The sequence below is a fragment of the Heterocephalus glaber genome, unplaced genomic scaffold (assembly GCF_053883595.1).
Source record: "Heterocephalus glaber isolate CG9 unplaced genomic scaffold, H.glaber_assembly_v1.0 deba00000122, whole genome shotgun sequence".
NCBI lineage: Eukaryota > Metazoa > Chordata > Mammalia > Rodentia > Bathyergidae > Heterocephalus > Heterocephalus glaber.
Window position 1 is genome coordinate 42,318,280 of NW_028258138.1, and position 20,805 is coordinate 42,339,084.

The following is a 20,805-nucleotide window of genomic DNA, read 5'->3' on the forward strand; positions in this document are numbered from 1 at the left end:
GGTCTGAAAATGGAAGCATAATCATTTCAAAATTATTTTTGCAGAGATCAAAAATTAAAAGTACTCGGTGAGCAGGTGGCAAAGCTGTCCCCTGAGTTATTGTGGCTGTGTGTGCATGAACCTTCCAAATGAGCAGACACAACATGGTCACTTCACAAAGATGCTTCTAGGGGCCACATATTCAATTCTCAATAGTCCAGGTTTTATAGATTTTCAAAACTGTTGCCATGTATTAGTGTGACAAATGCAAATCATCTGCCTATTCAAACTGCATAATATTTAGCCATGATATGAGCCTGCTTCAAATTTGATGTAATTTTGAACTAAAATATTGTAACTAAGTTTCTTTTATATTATTACTATTCCAGCCTTTCCTTTCAACAGAAATGAACTCTGGACACATACTGTTCTAACAGCAGTAGTAAAATTCAGTCTAGGAAGAAAAGAAAACTTTCCCCCAGAGTCATGCTGACATTACAAACAATTTTATAGAAACATAGATACATTGGTATGTAAGCTCCAGTTTGCTGAAGTTGAGTGAATTAAAGATAGATAAACCCTATTCCCAACTGCACCTTAAAAGTTATCACTAAACAAAAAACAGATGTGTTGATTTTTGAGTTCATCCAAAACATTTATAAATTCTTTATAAAGTTTTGTTTTAGATTCCTAAAGAAAACAATAATGTTTTAGTTGAATCCTACATATTTGTATGATTTACTTTATGTTAACAAGACTATACAGAACAAATACATATAAATTATAAGAAGAGAAATGTAGGTGTTTGTAAGAAGAATGTATAAAAGTTACAGGTCTTAGAAACAGGTCAGTTTCAATTATTTTAAGTCATAAAACTACAGATACATGCTTTCCACCATCTTTAGCTCAACACTGTTACAAAGTGTGGGAAAACAGCTGCCTTGTGTGATTTTAAAGGCAAGAGAATTACCATTATCTCACAAACTATGAAGAGATGTGTACTAACATGTAGGCAGCATCTGGGTTGATTAATCCTGTTTTGGATGAATTCAGCCTCTTTTAAAAGCAAGGTTGGAAAGAAAGTTGAGGCCATATACTTCATTTCATTAGGCTGTTATACACATATGTAACACCTGCCACATACAAAGATTAACCTTTGCATTAAAGAGTACAAAGACAAGCTGTTCCACTTTATCTTCAAACTAAAAAAAAAAAAAAGTTAATGGTTATCTCAAACAAAGAGTCATACAGTAACCCACATTGACTAAATGCCTTGTAAGACCATTCTCTTGAAGTTTAGAGGGCCGGCTGGGGTTTAGCTCCCTGGTGCTGCCGCCTGCTTCACAAGTGCAAGGTCCAGAGTTTGATCCCCGTACTAAAATAAATAAATAAAAATTGGAAGTTGTACCAAAAAAAAAATAATAATTGGAAACAGTACGATGAAAAGAATCAAAATATTAAACCACTTTGAAATTTTACTAAAAATCATCCAGGCATGGTGGTGCACCTCTGAAATCCCACCACTCTGGGTATCTGAGGCAAAAGGATTGCAAGTTCAAGTTTAGTCTTGACAACTTAGCAACTCAGAGAAACCAGGTATAAATAAATAAATAAATAAATAAATAAATAAATAAATAAATAAATGGCTGTAGATATAGCGCAGTGCACAAGCTCTTGGTTCAATCTCCTGCATCAAAAGAAGAAAGGAGAGAGAGAGACAGAGAGAGAGAGAGACAGAGAGAGACAGAGAGAGAGACAGAGAGAGAGAGAGAGAGAGAAAAGAAAAGAGATACCAAAAATCACACACAACAAAGCCACCTATTAGATATACAATGAAGTGGTATTATGTACTTATTTATAGATATTTAACTTCTGTGTGTTTTTGCCTTGGGAGTTGAAAGGGGTGGAAGGAATGGGGAGACCTTGCTATATTTATCTTGTTACCTATTCACCACTGATATGAGGCTCCAGAATTAGTCTTAGCACAAAGTCCCCAACACAGCAATATAAGGGCAGTAACAGCATTTTTCAAAGGTAATTTTGAATGTATGTAATTTTTATCTCATGTCCCTACTTTAGAACCTAACTTCTTCAGTAAATGTGAAGATAATATATTATGTATTTTCTTTAAAAAGTTCAGATAAAATTCTGCCTCCTTACATTTAATATCTCAGCTGACAGAAACTATGGCTGACATACCAGGTATGGTGGCTTATGCCTGTAATCCCAGAACTTGGGAGGCTGAGGCGGGAGGATCACCATGAGCTCAAGGCCAACCTGAGCTACATAGCAAGAAAAAAATGAGAAAAAAGAAATTATGTCTGACAAACTGATTGTTCTTAAGATATGGAGAACAACTCTTTAAATTAAACCTCAAATTAAAGTATCCTTTGTGTTTTAGGTTTATGATTGAGTGCTTTAACTGTCACAACTCCTTATCAGACTCTGGACATCTGTATTTCATCCAATTTTTTTTTCTTAAATTCTTTTATTGGTACATTTTAGGTATACAATACATTTACATTTATCTTTGGGTGCTTGAACCTTTACATGATGTATCTTGGTTCTTATTTTTTCCCCATTACCTGTGTGCCCTTCACCTCTAAACCCATCCCTATTTACATACTTCGTTTCCATTTTTTTTTTCTTTTCTCATAATTTTTCCTTTCCATTCTTTCTTTTCCCCTTCTCCTCCCACCACCCCTACACCTTTGGACCTTTTCCAGTTTCAAAGTATCATTTATTAATTATTGATCCTTTCAGTCCTTATTTACACTCTCAGTTTCTCACACTAGAGAAACTATTCGGTATTTACACAGGTGTGTCCTATTTGTTTCACTTAAGAGTATGGCTTCAATATACATCTATTTAGCTATAAATGACTCTAGTTTCTCATTCTTTATGGCTGAGTAGTACTCCATTTCATTAAAAAAAACCCACATCTTCTTATCCAGTTTCAGTTGATGGGCACTTGGGCTGTTTCCAAGCTTTAGCTATTACAAACTGTGGCACAATAAACATGGGTACACATATATCTCTGTGGTATGATTCTTTTAATTCTTTTGGGAAAATACCCAGCAAGGAAATAACTGGGTCAAATGGGACCTCCAGCCCTAGTTCTTTGAGGTATCTCCACACTGATTTCCATAGTAGTTGCACCAGTCTGCACTCTCACCAACAATGGAGAAGGGTTCCTTTCTCTCCACACCCCCGCCAGCATTTGTTATTGGCTGATTTCTTGATAGCAGCCATTCTTACTGGGGTGAGGTGGAATCTTAGTGTTGTTTTCATCTGCATCTCTCGAATGACCAGTGCTGTTGAACATTTTTTCATGTTTATTTGCTGCTTTTACTTCTTTGTGTGAGAAATGTCTGTTCATTTCAGATGCCCATTTTTGAATTGGGTCTTTGAATCTGGGGGGGTCTGATTTCTTTTTTTCAGTTCTTTATATATTCTAGATAGTAGCCCTTTGTCTGAGTTACAGCTGATAAATTTTTTTTCCCACATTGTAGGTTGTCTCTTAGCTCTGTTGGTCGTTTCTCTTGCAGAAGCTTTTCAGTAAGATGAAATCCCAAAGCTGGACTAGCTAGGTGAGAGGAGCAGCTTGAAGCTATGCGGTTATCCCGGGCCCCGCCCACACCAAGGTGAGGTCTGCTTAGCTGCATGGGCGCCTTTCAAGCTTTCAAGTCCCAATCCCCCCCCACACACACAGTCAGCCTCTGACCTTCTGGCTTTTTTGCTACCTGGTCCCACAATACAGAGGCACAGGAGATTATAAAGACCCTTGTCCTGAGTGTCACAAGATAGAGCAGAAGTTAGTAACAGAAAGAGGGCTTCTCAGGCTCCTCGATGAAAACTGAAGCTCAGCGGAAAAGTAAAGAGAATCTCTACAATAAAGGCACATCAGACCACTGTACTTGGTCTGCTGCTGGCTTGCTGAGACTCTGACTTGTATATGAACATGGATTCCTACGTTGCCTACTGTGACAGCAGAGACATACCCTGAAGGAGGCCCATAATTTCTAGTGCTATTTGCAAAAAAGAAAAAAAAATTTTTTTCTCCTATTTTCAATTCTTAATTTTTACTTTCTCTCTACTCCTCAAAGTTTTACTTTTCTTTCTTTTCTTTCTTTTATCCTTCTTTTCCCTCTCTCACTCAGTCTCTTGCTGTCCCACATTGCTCCTCATCTCCCCATTTATTCCTTTCTGCACTGAATTCAGATTTCTCCCTTATTTTTTTTTCTTCTCTTTTTCCTTCTCTGGATTATGATTAGGTTTAAAGGAAAGTAAATTTGTTATCTAGCCTCCCTGTTGCTGTTAAGTGATTCTATTCACATCTTTGTTCTTTCATTCTGCCATTTTCTCTTGCCTTTAACAACTTCTTAGAGTTTGTGTTGTGTGATCTTTCTGTGTCTTTGGGCCTCACCACTAATCTTACCTATTCTTTCTACCTGTCCTTCCCTCCCCAACTCCTTTTAACTCCCCACCCAAAGGGGAAAGATGCTATATTGAAGACATTATTCATTATAAACTTATGTTAGGTTGGTCTTCAGTTTTAATTTACCTCACATAGTTAAAATTGATAGATCAATAACTACCACAAATTGCCATTTTCTAAGCTGTGCTTGATGCCATGGTATTGCTGACTATGTCTTTTGGGCTAACATGTTGTGATTGATCTAATTAGTTTTCCTTCCTGGTAAAAGGAAAATAAAATAGCCTCAGAGTCATTTTCCTACCTGGTATAAGGAAAATAAAATAGCCAAACACAAGCTATATCTGGAAGACAACTCTGAAAAGCAATCATTCCACAAGGGTTCTAAACACAAGCAATAAAGATACCTACATTAAGTAATTTTGAAATATTAACCCAGGAATTAAGCTAAGGACAGTACCAAAAACAAAAATGAGAAGACACTTAAGCAAAGCACAAACACAGACTTCTACCCCACAAAAAGAAATTCTGGGGAAAATGAGTTGGAAAAGTCTGACAAGCAACCACTTGGACACCCTGAAGTGATAGCACAGGAAGTAACAAAGCAGATGCATGAGGCTGTAGAAAATTTCAAAACAGAAATAATCTACGAGATAAATACAGACATGGAGAGCAGAATGAAAGACATGATTAGAAGCTCTAGAGCAGAAGCAGATAAGAAAATAGATGAGATCAGAAACATGCTGGAAGCCATGAATGCCCAGCATAAGAAAGAAATGGAAAACATGATTGCCCAACATATGAAAGAAATGGAATCCACAAAACAGATTCAAACAGATATTCATAAGATTAAAAACTCCACGCAGAGCAGACAAAGAGACTCTGAAGACAGAATATCACATATAGAAGACAGGATTATGGTGAAGGACCATGAAAACAGAGATTTCCTAAAGATAGTAAGGGACCATGAGAAATCAATCCAACAGATGCTAGATGATGCAAAGAAGAATAACATAAGACTCATAGGAGTCCATGAAAAAAACAGGAGAAAGTACAATTGACATAAAGAAAAAACTGTTCACAGAAGTAATAGTAGAAAACTTTGTAGACAGAGGTAGAGAATTGGATGTACAGATAAGTGAGGCATATAGAACTCCAACCAGCCATGACCAAAAAAAATCTACACCTAGACATATAATAGTCAAGATCCCAGAAACCCAACAGAAGAACAAAATTCTACAGGCAGTTAGAGAAAAGAAACAAATCATCTACAAAGGAAAGCCAATCAGAATCATGGCAGACTTCTCAACACAAACCCTCAAATCAAGGAGAGCCTGGAGTGAAGTATTTCAAGCCCTAAAAGAAAATAACTTCCAACTTAGATGGTTGTATCCGGCAAAATTATCTTTCAAAATAGATGGGGAAATTAGACACTGTCATGACAAAGAACACCTGAGAAACTTCATGAACACCAAACCACCACTCCAAACAATTTTAAACAATATCCTAGAAAAGACAATGGAGGTCACAACTCCATGAGGCCCAGCAGAGAGAAGGCACCATGCAAGATAAGACACTAAAGCAAAAGGGTGGGAAATAAGAAATAAAAGAGCCAACAACAGTAAAACATAATGACAAGGATGAGTCAATATCTCTCAATTATAACTGTCAATGTTAATGGCCTCAATTCACCAATCAAAAGAAATAGATTGACAGAATGGATTAAGAAGCAAAATCCAGCAATATGCTGTATACAAGAAACACACCTAACTCAAAAGGAAATCCATAGACTGAAAGTAAAACGATGAAAAACAGTTCTCCATGTGACAGGAACCCAGAAAAAAAGGAGACATAGCAATCTTATTTGCAGACAAAGTAGATTTCAAACCGAAACTAATTAAGAGAGACAAAGGTGGTCACTACATCCTTGTGAAGGGAACAATCCAAGAGGAACAGATGACAATCCTAAATATATATGCACCAAGTGCAAATGCCCCAAACTATACAAAACAAATATTAATGGACATGAAAAACCAAATAAGCACTAAAACAATTGTAGTGGGGGACCTCAACATGCCCTTTGTCTGAGGTACAGCTGCTAAATATTTCTTCCCGCATTGTAGGTTATCTCTCAGCTGTTTTTAGTTTCTCTTCCAGTGCAGAAGCTTTACAATACAATGAGATCCCAGTTGTTGATACTTTGTGCTAGCTCCCGTGCTACTGAAGATTTGTTCATAAAGTCTTTTCCTATGCCAATGTCATCAAGAGTTCTACCTAACTTACCTTCCAGCAAGTTTAGTGTTACTGTCTTAATATTTAGATCTTTAATTCACTTTGACCTTAGTTTAGTGCGCAGTGATAGGTATGGGTCTAGTTTTAATCTTTGGCAGGTTGAAATCCAGTTTCTCCAACACCATTTATTAAATAAGTTATATTTCCTCCAATGAGGGTGGTTGGCTCCTTTGTCAAAGATGAGGTGGCTGAGTATGTCTGAAGTTGTTTTTGCATCTTTTAATCTATTCCACTGATCCTTCTGTTTCTTTGCCAGTGCCATGCTGTTTTTTATCACAGCAGCTTTGTAGTATAGCTTCAAGTTGGATATTGTGATACCCCCAGCCATGTCTCTGTTGCCCAGAATTGCTTTCGCTCTTCTAGGTCTATTCTGGTTTGAAAAGAATTTTTGGATTGTTTTATCCAGTTCTGTGAAGTATATTGTTGGGATTTCAATCGGCATTGCACTAAATCTATACAGCAGTTTTGGAAGTATGGCCATTTTCACTATATTGATTCTTGCTATCCAGGAACAAGGTATGTCTTACCATTTTCTTATATCTTCTTTGATCTCTTTTTTCAGAGTCCTATAGTTTTCAGTGCAGAGGTCTTTTGCTTCCTTTGTTAGATTGGTTTCTAGATATTTCACTTTTTTTGGATGCTATTGTGAAAGGAATTATTTCCCTATATATCTCTCAGTGAGTCTGTTATTTGTATATAAGAAGGCTATTGTTTTTTAAGTGTTGATCTTGTATCCAGCTACTCTACTGAATCTGTCAATTAAGTCTAGAAGTCTTTTGACAGAGTTTTTTGGATCTTCTATGTAGAGTATCATATGTCAGCAAATAATGACAGTTTAAATTCTTCCTTTCCTAACTTTACTCCTTCATTTCTTTCTCTTGTCTAACTGCTGTGGCTAATGTTCCCAGAACAATATTGAACAGGAGTGGTGAGAGTGGATACCCTTGTCTTGTTACTGATTTTTGCATGAAGGCTTTCAGTTTTTGACCATTTAGTATGATGTTGGCTGTTGGTTTTTCATAAATAGCCTTAATCAGGTTGAGATAAAGACCTTCTATTCCAATTTTCTGTAGCATTTTTATCATGAATGGGTGTTGGATTTTGTCAAATACTTTCTCTGCATCTATTGAGATGATCATATGGTTTTTGTCCTTGATTCTGTTAATATAGTATATTACACTTATTGATTTACGTGTGTTAAACCATCCTTGCATCCCTGGGATAAATCCACCTTGGTCAGGGTGTGTGATCTTCTTCATGACACTCTGTATTCTGTTTGCCAGTATCTTGTTGAGGATTTTTGCATCTACGTTCATTAGGGAGATTGGCCTGTAGTTCTCTTTTCAGGTTGGGTCCTTCCCTGGTTTTGGAATCAAAGTAACACTTGCTTCCAGGAATGAATTTGGAATCCTTGCTTCCCTTTCAATTTCACGGAAGAGTTTAAAAGAGTAATGGTGATAGTTCTCCTCTAAATGTTTTGTAGAATTCAGCAATGAAGCCATCAGGACCTGGGCTTTTATTTGTTGGTAAATTTTTTATTACATTTTCAATTTCACTCATTGTAATTGGGGTGTTTAGAATTTCTATATCTTCTTCATTTATCTTTGGCAATTCATATGTATCTAGGAATCTGTCCATTTCTTCTGTGTTTTCCATTTTATTAGAGTACAGGTTCTCGAAGTAAGTATTGATGATCCTCTGGATTTCTGCTGGGTCTGTTGTGACTTCCCCTTTTTTGTTCTTAATTGCATAGATTTTAGTCTTTCCTTTTTTTGGTAAGGTTGGCTAAAGGTTTATCTATTTTATTTATTCTTTAAAAAAATCAACTACTTGATTCATTGATTTTTTTGTATCATTCTCTTAGTCTCCATTGCATTGATTTCTGCTCTGATCTTTATAATTTCCTCTCTTGTGCAGGCTTTGGGTTTGTTATTCTCTTTTTTTTCTAGGAATTTGAGGTTCTGCATTAGATTATTTATCTGAATTCTCTCTGTTTTCCTAATATGGGCATTCACTGCTATGAATTTCCCACATAGAACTGCTTTCATTGTGTCCTTAGATTCCTGTATGTCATACTGGCAATATCATTTACTTCTAGAAACTGTCTAATTTCTTCTTTAATTTCCTCTGTGACCCATTAGTTGTTCAGGAGGGTGTTATTCCATTTCTAGGTGTTTGTGGAAGTTTTGCAGTTTCTCATGTTATTCATCTCCAATTTTATTGCACTGTGGTCTGATAATGTACAAGGGGATAACTTTGATTCTTTTACATCGACTTAGACATGTCCTGTGAGCTAGCATGTTGTCTATTTTGGAGAATGAACCATGTGCAGCTGAGAAGAGTGTGTATTCTGATTTTGTGAGGTGGAACACTCTGTAAATATCTATTAAGACCATTTGTTCAATAGCTTGGTTCAGTTCTAGAATTTCATTGTTAATTTTTTTTCTAGATGATCTGTCTATTTGTGATAATGGTGTATTGAGGTCCCCCACTACAACTGTATTAGTGCTTATTTGGTTTTCATGTCCATTAATATTTGTTTTGTATAGTTAGGGGCATTCATATTTGTTGCATATATATTTAGGATTGTCATCTCTTCCTCTTAGATTGTTCCCTTCACAAGGATGTAGTGACCATCTTGGACATTTTAATTAGTTTTGGTTTGAAATCTACTTTGTCTGCAAATAAGACTGCTACCCCTGCTTTTTCTGGGTTCCTGTCATGAGGAGAGCCATTTTCCATCCTTTTATTTTCTTTTTTCTCTCTCTCTCTTTACAATTTTATTGGTACATTGTAGGTATACAACACAATTACATTTCTCATTGGGAATTGTACCTTTACATAATGCATCTTGGTTCTTATTTTTTCCCCATTCCTAGCCCTCCCTTCACGCCCTCAACCCTTACCTATTTACAAAGACTTTATTTCCATTTTTTCCATTTCTCAGCATTTTTTCTTTCCCTTCTTTCCTTTCCCCTGCCCCTCCCACTACCCCTACCCCTTTGGACCTTTTCTTCCTATTTTACATTTTCGATTATTCATTCTAATCATTGGTACATTTTAGGTATACAATATAATGACATTCATCATTGGAAATTTGCACCTTTACATAGTCTCTCTTGGTTCTGATTATTCAACCTTTTCCAGCCCTCCCTTCAACCCCTCCAGTCCTCCCTATTTACAAAGATATTGTTCCTATTTTTCCATTTTCTCATATTAATTCCATTCCCTTCTATCCTTTCCCCTATCCCTCCCACTTCCTTCCCCTTTGCCTCTTTTCTTCCTATTTCACATTACCTATTATACATTTTAGTCCTTATTTATACTTTCAGTTTCGCACACCAGAGAAACTACTCAGTATTTATACATGTGTGTCCTATTTATTTCACTTAAGAGTATCGCCTCCATGTGCATGCTCTTAGGTATAAATGTCTCTAATTTCTCATTTTTTATGGCTGAGGAGTACTCCATTTTATTAAAAAAACACATTTTCTTTATCGAGTCTCCAGTTGATGGGCATTTGGGCTGTTTCCAAGTTTTAGCTATCAAAAACTGTACTGCTATGAACATGGGTGCACATATATCACTGTGGTATGATTCTTTTAATTCTTTGGGGAAGATCCCCAGCAGTGGAATAGCGGGGTCAAATGGGACGTCCAGTCCTAGTTCTTTGAGGTATCTCCATACTGATTTCCACAGTGGTTGCACCAGTCTACACTCCCACCAGCAGTGGAGTAGGGTTCCTCTTTCCCCACAGCCCTGCCAGCATTTGTTCTTGGTTGATTTCATGATAGCAGCCATTCTTTCTGGAGTGAAGTGGAATCTCAGTATTGTTTTCATTTGCATCTCTCCAATGACCAGTGATGTTGAACATTTTTTCATATGTTTATTTGCTATTCCTACTTCTTTGTCTGAGAAAGGTCTGTTCATTTCAGATGCCCATTTTTGGATTGGGTCTTTAAATTTGGGAGGTCTGATCCTTTAAGTTCTTCATAGATTCGAGATAGTAGACCTTTGTCTGAGGAAGAGCAGGTGAAGATTTTTTCCCACATTGTGGGTTTTCTCTTCACATTGCTGGTGGTTTCTCTTGCTGTGTGGAAGCCTTTTAATAAGAAGAGATCCCACTTGTTGATTGTGCTAGTTCATGGGCAACTGAGGTTTTGTTCATAAAATCTTTTCCTACACCAATGTCTTCAAGAGTTCTACCTAACCTCTCTTCCAACTGGTTCAGAGTTTCTATTTTAATATTTAGATCTTTAATACAATTTGATGTTAGTTTAGTGCATGGCAAGAGATATAGGTCTAGTTTTAATCTTTGTCGAGTTGAAGCCCAATTTTTCCAGCACCATTTATTAAAGAGGCTATCTTTCCTCCAGTGAGGGTGTTTGGCTCCTTTATCAAAGATGAGATGGCTGAGTGTGTTTGGCATTGTTTCTCCACCTTCTAATCTGTTCCACTGGTCCTCAGGTCTGTTTCTTTGCCAGTACCATGCTGTTTTTATCACAGTAGCTTTGTAGTAGAGTTGCAGGTTGGGGATTGTGATACCCCCTGTCATGTCTCTGTTACCTAGAATTGCTTTTGCTATTCTGGGTCTCTTCTTGTTCCAAATGAATTTTTGGATCATTTTCTCAAGATCTATGAAGTATGCTGCTGGGATCTCAATTGGAATTGCATTAAATCTATATAGCAGTTTTGGAAGTATGGCCATTTTCACTATAGTAATCCTTCCTACCCAGGAGCAGGGGATGTCTGTCCATTTTCTGATATCATCTTCAATCTCTCTTTTCAGAGTGCCATAGTTTTCAGAGAAGAGGGCTTTGATTATTTCATTAGGTTTATTCCTAGGTATTTCAGTTATTTGGATGCTATTGTGAAAGGAATTATTTGCCCTATTTCTCAGTGAGTCTGTCATGTGTGTATAGAAAAGCTATTGATTTTTGTGTGTTGACCTTGTAACCAGATACTTGACTGAATTTGGTTATTAAGTCTAGAAGATTTTTGGTGGAGTTCTTGGGGTCTTCTATATAGAGTATCATGTCATCTGCAAATAATGACAATTTGACTTCTTCATTACCTATCTTTATTCCTTTTATTTCTTTCTCTTGTCTAATTGCCATGGCTATTGTTTCCAGAACTATATTGAACAAGAGTGGTGAGAGTGGACATGCTTGTCTTGTTCCTGATTTGAGTGTGAAGGATTTCAGTTTTTGACCATTTAGTATGATATTGGCTGTTGGTTTTTTGTAGATGGCTTCTATCAGTTTGAGGTAGAGACCATCTATTCCAATTTTTTGTAGGGCTTTTATCATAAATGCATGTTGGATTTTGTCAAATGCTTTTTCTGCATCTATGGAGATAATTATATGGTTTTTGTCCTTGGCTCTATTGATATAGTGTATTACATTGATTGATTTGCATATATTGAACCATCCCTGCATCCCTGGGATGAATCTCACTTGCTCAGGGTGTATGATCTTCTTGATGATCGTCTGCATTCTGTTTGCCAGTATCTTATTAAGGATTTTTGCATCTATGTTCATTAGTGAGATTGGCCTATAGTTTTCCTTTTTCAGTTGGGTCTTTCTCTGCTTTGGGGATCAAGGTGATGCTTGCTTCCAGGAATGAATTTGGGAGTATTGCTTCCCTTTCAATTTCACTGAAGAGTTTAAACAGTAGTGGCAGATTTCCTCTCTAAATGTCTTGTAGAATTCAGCAGTGAAGCCATCAGGGCATGGGCTTTTCTCAGTTGATAAGTTTTTCATTATGTTTTCAATTTCATTGATTGATATTGGGTTGTTCAGAATTTTTAGGTCTTCTTCGTTCAACTTTGGTAATTCATATGTATCTAGGAATCTGTCCATTTCTTCTGGGTTTTCCATCTTATTGGCATATATGTTCTGGAAGTAGGTATTGATGATCCTCTGGATTTCTCCTGGGTCTGTTGTAATTTCACCCTTTTCATTCCTAATTACATGGATTTGGGTCTTTCTTTCCTTTTTCTGACAAGATTGGCTAAGGGTTTGTCAATTTTCTTGATTCTTTCAAAGAACCAACTCTTGGCTTCATTGATTATTTGTATCGTTCTCTTAGTCTCCATTGCATTGATTTCTCCCCTAATCTTTAAAATTTCCTCCCTTGTATGAGCTCTAGGGTTGTCCTGTTCTTCTTTTTCTAGAAACTTGAGGTGCAGCATCAGGTTGTTTAATTGGGCTCATTCTGTTATCCTAATATGCGTATTCACTGCTATGAATTTCCCTCATGAGACTGCTTTCATTATGTCCCATAGATTCCGATATGTTGTATTGTCATTGTCATTTAATTGAAGGAACTGTCTGATTTCTTCTTTAATTTCCTCTATGACCCACTGGTTATTCAGAAGTGTGTTGTTCAATTTCCACGTGTTTATGGAATTTTTTGACTTTCTTTTGCTATGGATCTCCAATTTCATCACACTATGGTCTGATAATATACAGAGGATAACTTCAATTCCTTTGCACTTACTTAAACATGTTCTATGTGTGAGTATGTGGTCTATTTTGAAGAATGACCCATGTGCAGCTGAGAAGAATGTGTATTCTGATTTTGTGGGGTGGAAGACTCTGTAAACATCTGTTAAGTTCATTTGTTCAAGAGTTCGATTGAGTTCTAGTATTTCCTTACTTATTTTTAGTCTAGTTGATCTATCTATTTGTGACAGTGGGGTGTTGAGGTCCCCCACTACAATTGTATTAGTGCATATATGACTTTTCATGTCTGTTAGTATTTGTTTTATATAGTTGGGTGCACTAGTGTTTGGTGCATAGATATTTATGATTGTCATCTCTTCCTCTTGGATTCTTCCCTTTACAAGGATGTAGTGTCCTTTTTTGTCTCTCTTAATCAGTGTTGGTTTGAAATCTACTTGATCTGCAAAGAGGATAGCTACTCCTGCTTTTTTTAAGGTTCTTGTCACATAGCATATTGTTTTCCACTCTTTAACTTTCAGTCTATGAGTTTCCTTTTGAATTAAGTGTGTTTCTTGTATGCAGCATATTGTTGGATCTTGCTTCTTGACCCATTCTGCCAGTCTATTTCTTTTGATTGGTGAATTGAGATCGTTAACATTGATGGTTATAACTGAAACGTATTGACTTCTCATTGCCATGACTTTTTCTTTTTTTTGGCTTCTCCCCCTTTACATTTAATTTCTTGTCATGCCAGATGGGTTCATTCTGCTTTACTTCCTGGGGTTGTGATCCTCAATGTCTTTTCCTAGGATATTGTGTAAAATTCTTTGGAGTGCTGGTTTGGTATTCACAAAATTCCTAAAGTTCTCTTTGTCATGAAAGTATCTTATTTCTCCATCCATTTTGAAAGATAGTTTTGCAGGGTACATCAATCTGGGTTGGAGGCTGTTTTCTTTTAGAGCTTGGAATATATCACTCCAAGCTCTTCTTGCCTTGATGGTTTGTGTTGAGAAGTCTGCTGTGATTCTGATGGGCTTTCCTTTGTATATGATTTGTTTCTTTTGTCTAACTGCTTGAAGAACTTTTTTCTTCTGTTGAGTTTCTGGAATCTTAACTATTATATGCCTATATGTAGATTTTTTTTGCTCAAGGCTATTTGGAGTCCTATATGCCTCACTTATCTGTATGTCAAGCTCTTTTCCCCTGCTTGGGAAGTTTTCTGCCATTACTTCTGTGAAGAGTTTTTTTATGTCATCTGCACTCTCTCCTGTTTCTTCATTTACTCCAATCAGTCTTATGTTATTCTTCTTTGCATCATCTAGCAGCTGCTGGATTGATTTCTCATGTTCCCTTATAATTTTGAAGCAATTTTTCTTTTCCTGGTCATTAATTGCAATCTTATCTTCTATATCTGAAATTCTGTCCTCACATTGGCTCATTCTGCTGTGTAGACATTCAATCCTCCTTTTACTTTCAGTCTATGAATTTCTTTTTGAGTTAGATGTGTTTCTTTTATACAGCATATTGCTAGGTTTTTCTTCTTAATCCATTCTGTCCATCTACTTCTTTTGATTGGTGAACTGAGACCATTAACATTGATAGTTATAATTGAGAGATATTGACTCATCCTTGTTATGTTTTACTGTTGTTGGCTCTTATTTCTTTTTCCCCCTTTTCCCTTTAGTGTCTTACCTTGCATGGTGGCTTCCCTCTGTTGATCCTCATGGAGTTGTGACCTTCATTGCCTTTTCCTAGGATATTGCTTAGAATTGTTTGGAGTGCTGGTTTGGTGTTCATGAAATTTCTCAGGTGTTCTTTGTCATGGAAGTATCTAATTTCCCCCATCAATTTTGAAATATAATTTTGCCAGATACAACAGTGTAGGTTGGAAGTTATTTTCTTTTAGGGCTTGAAATACTTTACTCCAGGCTCTCCTTGATTTGAAGTTTTGTGTTGAGAAGTCTGCTGTGATTCTGATGGGCTTTCCTTTGTAGGTGATTTGTTTCTTTGCTTTAACTGCCTGTAGAATTTTGTTCTTCTGTTGAGTTTCTAGGATCGTGACTATTATATGTATAGGTGTAGATTTTTTTTTATCATGGCTGGGTGGAGTTCTCTATGCCTTGCTTATCTGTATATCCAATTCTCCACCTCTGTCTGGGAAGTTTTCTACTATTACTTCTGTGAACAGTTTTTTTTTTATGTCAATTGTACTTTCTCCTGTTTTTTCATGGACTCCTATCAGTCTTATATTATTCTTCTTTACATCATCTAGCATCTGTTGGATTGATTTCTCATGGTCCTTTACTATTTTTAAGAAATCTCTGTTTTCATGGTCCATCACCATAATCCTGTCTTCTATATCTGATATTCTACCTTCAGATTCTCTTAATCTGCTCTGCATGCTTTCAATGGAGTTTTTAATCTCCTGAATATCTGTTTGAATCTGTTTTGTGGATTCTATTTCTTTCTTATGTTGGGCAATCATGGTTTCCATTTCTTTCTTATGCTGGGCATTCCTAGCTTCCAGCATGTTTCTGAGCACATTTGTTTTTTTATCAGTTTCTGTTCTAGAGCCTCTAATCATGTCTTTCACTCTGCTCACCATCTCTGTAGTTATCTGGGTGATTATTTCTGCTTTGAATTTTTCTAGAGTCTTATTCATCTGTTTTGTTACTTCCTGTGCTATCAGTTCAGGTTGTCCAAGTGGTTGATTATCAGACTTTTGAACCTCATTTCCCCCAGAAATTGCCTTTTGTGGGGTGAAAGTCTGGATTTGTGGCTTGCTTAAATGTCTTCTCATTTTTGTTTTTGGTACTGTCCCTGGTTTAGTTCCTGGGTTGATGTTATGAAATTGTTTATTGTAAGTATCTTTGTTGACCTATTTAAAACCCTTATGGAATGATTGCTTCTCAGAGGTGTCTACCAGATATAGCTGTTCTTTAGGTTTTGAGTCTCTAATGACTCTGACTCATTTTCATTATACCAGAAAGGAAAACTGTTTAGATCAATCACAACACCTTAGCCCAAGTCATACAATCAGCAACACCATAGCATCAAATACCTCTTAAAGAATGACAATTTGTGGTAGTTATTAATCTATCACCTTTAAAAAATAAAGGCCCTCCTTCAAGGTGTGTCTCTGCTGTCACAATAGACAATGTGGGCAGCAGTGTGCAGTTATAAGTCAATGAGTCTCAGTAAGCTAGTCCCAGACCTGTGAGATTCAGGCAGATTTCTGGTTGCAAGTCCCAAGTTGAGCTCCCTGTCTTCCTGCAGGGCTGCACTCTGCAAGTTTCTACTGCAGGTTTCAGCTGCTTTTCCCCTGAAGAAAGTCCAGTTTCTGATGGGAGCTGGTAATCCCTCCAACTTACCAATCATGGTGGTCTGGTGTGCCTTTATTGCAGAGATTCCCTTCACTTTTCCAGTGGACTTGTTTTCAGCAGGAAGCCTGAGACAGGCACTCTCTCTATTGTTCACTTCTGGAGCTCAGGACAATGGCTTTTGTCCCCCTGTGCCTCTACAGTGTGGAACCAAGTAGCTGCACAGCCAAAAGGCCAGAGGCAGGAGAGGATGTATTGTTGGAGGTGACTGTGTAGCCAAGCCATCAGCTGGTGGGCCTGCTGGGGCAGTGGGGTCCTCCTCACCCTGTCCTGGTGGCTGGTGGAAAGCTGGTGGAGCAAGCCGGGGGCAAGCAGGTCCCGATCAGCCTGCAACCGCTCGGCCCCACTTGGCCCCACCAGCGCTGTTCGGCCCAGCCATCTAATAGTCTCATCTGCTGATTGCTTTTACTACTTACTTCTACTTGGTCTGTGAGATCCCAGGTTTCCCCTACTCCTTTACCTGTTTCTCCAATGTTAAAAATCTTCCCTGACTTCTTATACAAGATATTTTTCCTAAAACTTTGTGTCACTCTTCTCTTCCCCAACTAAGGCCCAATGAGGCAGAGAAATGAGTGAAGAGAGAACAATAATTCATATCTAAAATGGCCTATCAAGATATGGAACTATATAGAGTTTGCTTCTCTACACATTTTCACCAACAGTTGTTATCTTTTTGAAAAAAAACTAAAGGCATTCCACAAAAAGTTAAAAACAAAATTATCATAAGTTCCACTATCTCTGCAATTGGGTGCATACAAAAAGGAACTGAAATCTATATGCCAAAGACATGTTTGCATGCCTGTGTTTATTGCAGCACCATTCATATAGCCAAGATATAGAAATGATCCCTTCAACAGGAGAATGCATTTTTTTCTTAGTATGTTTGTAGCATAATAATTGTGTTTTGAAGGAAATGGTACATGTATATCTTGATAATTTTTTATCCTCTTAATTCCTCAACTTTAACTCCCTTCTTCCCTTAATCATCTTCCCCATTTCCAAAAACTTCTCCATCTTTTTTTACCAACTCTTAATGTCCATAATTCTTTGAGAAATATAACCAGAAGAGATATAACTGGGTCAAATGAAATTTGTATTTTTAGTTTTTTAAGAAATCTCCAGACTGATAATCATAGTGCTCATACTAGATTATACTTCCACCAACAATGTTGAAGGGTTCCTTTTCCCCCACATCCTTGCCAGCATTTGTTCTTTGCTGTGTTCTTGTTAATGCTCATTCTGACTGGGGTATGATGGAATCTTGTTTTGATTTTCCTTATTTTCCTAATCTCTAAAGATGATGAACATTTTTCAAGTACTTATTGGCTATTGTATTTCTTTTTTTGAGAAGTGTCTGCTTCATTTGCCTATTTATTGATTGGGTCATTTGTTTCTTGGGACTTAATTTTTTTTTAGTTCTTTATAGATCCAAGATATACATCTGTCAAAACAGTAGCTACAAAAAAAAGCATTCCTTATCTCTATGTTGTCTTTTCACTCTGGTGACTATTACCTTTGTGTAATTAGCTTTTTCTTTTGTAGATCTTTTTTAATGTGATGCAATCCCATTTATTGATTCTTGATTTTATTTTCAGTGCTGTTGGAGTTATATTCAGGAAGTCCTTGCCTGAGCCTATAGCTTCAAGAGTTCTCACTATGTTATCTTTTAGCAGATTCAAAGTTTTTGTTTTTATATCTATGTCTTCGATTCCTTTTTCATTATACTACAATACTTGAGACAGATATAGATCTAGTTTCAATTTTCTACTTGTGGAGTTTTCCCAGTACCATCTGTTAAAGAAGCTAGCTTTCCTCTAAACTCTGTTTTTGCCCACTTTTTCAAAAACAGATGACTGAAAATGCTCAGGGTTGTCTCATCTCCACTATTCCTTTGGTCTACATTTCTTTTTATTACATTTATTTATTTATTTATTTATTTATTTATATTAGTATATGTTTGCCATATATCATGACACATTCATCATCCTTGCATTATTTTTGTACCTGTACATAGATCTCTTTTTTTCCATTCTCCTTCCCTCCTTTAAAACTTTCTTCCCCTCCCCATTTACAAAAGCTCTACTTCAGTTTGTTTCTTCAATTTTCTTTCTCTCTCTCTCTCTTGTTTTGCGTGTCTGTGTGTGTTTTGTTGTTGTTTATTTGGGGGTTTTGGGTACTGGGGATCGAACTCGGGACCTCGTGCTTCTTGTGCTTGTGAGGCAGGCACCAGAACCACTGAGTTAAATCCCCAGCCCCCTTCAATTCTCTTTTTATGAAATCCCCTTTACCTTTCTCCCCTTCCCCCTCCTCCCTCTCTTGTTCTCCTTCCCATTCGAACAAATTCTTCCTCCATCCTAATATCTACAGGTACAATGCTAAATGGTTCATTTGTTTGTTTTCCTTTAGCTCCATAGTATAATTTAAGATCCAGGATTGTGAAGGTTCCAGCTTTATTCTATTTTTGTTTTGGCTGTTCTGGAGTCTTGGCTATTCTGGATCTCTTCTACTTCTGTAGGACTTTTTTTTGATTCTGTGAAAAAATGTTCTTGATATTTCAATTGCAATTGATTAAATATATAGATTTGGTCATTTTAATATGGCAATTTTAATAATACTAACTCACCCTATTCAGGAGCAAGGTATGTCTTTCCATTTTGTAAGAATCTCTTCAGTTTCTTTCTTTACAATTCTATACTTTTCATTATAGAAGTCTTTCACCTCCTTGGATAGGTTCATCCCTAGGATTTTTAAAATTATAATAAATGAAATTGTTTTCCTAATTTCTTTTCCATAGTTTCATGGTTGATGTACAGAAACTTTATCTATTTTTGTGTGGTGATTTTGAATTCTGCCATTTTGCTGAATTTGTTCATCATATCTAACAGTCTTCTGGTGGAGGTTTTCGGTGGAGAAGGGAGAATCTTCTATGCAAAGTATCATATCATCTGCAAGTAGAGAGATAATTTGAATTCTTCCTTTCCTTCACATCACTTTTACTTATTTCTCTTATGTGATTGTTCTGGCTCAAATTTCAAATATTATATTTAATAGGTGTGGTGAGGGTAGACATGCTTGTCTCATTTCTGATTTTTGAGGGAATGCATTCAATTTTTCCTCATTCAGCAAGATGGTGGCTTTGGGATTGTCATATTTGGCTTCTGTCAGTATGATGTAAGATCCTACTATACTTATTTTCATCAGAGGTTTTTTCATGAAGGGATATTGGATTTTTTCAAAAAGGCTTCACATCTATTAAAATGAACATATGATTTTTATCCTTGGTTCTATTTGTGGGATATGTTATATTTGTTGATTCACATATGTTGAACCATTCTTGCAAATCTGGGATAAAGCCCATTTGGTCATTCTGTATTATCTTTTTTAATGATTTTTTGAATATGGCTTATGAATACCATTGCATATAAATTCAACAAAGATATTGATCTCCAGGGTTTTTTTATTGAGCCCCTATCCAGTTTTGGTTTTAGAGTATTGCTGGCTTCATGAAATGAGTTTGGAAGCATTTATTCCACTTAGCTACATGGAATTATTTGAGTGATATTGGCATTAGTTCTTCTCTAAAGTTCTGGTAAAATTCAGCAGTGAAGCCATTGGGTCCTTGGCTTTTCTTAGTTGATTTATTACAGTTTTATTGCTTGTTATTAGTCGAACCATTTTTTTATATCTTGGTTCAATTTTTCAAGTCATATGTGTAGGAATATATTCATTTCTCAGATTTATTATAAGTTTTCAAAATAGTTTCTAATAATCCTCTGGATTTTAGTAGTGTCCATTGTAATTTTTCCTTTTTCATTTCTCATTTTATTGAGGTGGGGTCTTCTCTCTTTTTTGGTAAGTTTGGCTAAGTGTTTTTCTATCTTATTTATCCTTTGCAAAATGATTGGATTCATTGATCTTTTGTATTGTGTTTTTAGGATCAATTTCATTAATTTCCACTTTGATCTCATAATTTCCTTTCTTCTACTAGTTTTGGGTTTGGATTATTCTTGTTTCTCTAGAATCTTTTGATGCATCATTAAGTTATTTGAGATTGTTCTTTTTGAAAATTTATCCCATCATCTCTATAATCTTAGTTCTTGAAACTGTTTTCATTATGTCCCACAAATTCTGATGTGTTTTCAATTATTATTTGATTCTAGGAATTGTTTTTTGTCTTTTTTTTCTGTGACTCACTGATCATTCAAGGGTGCACTATTCAATCACCCTGACTTTGTTTTATCCCTATGGTTTCCTCTGCTATTGATTTCAATTT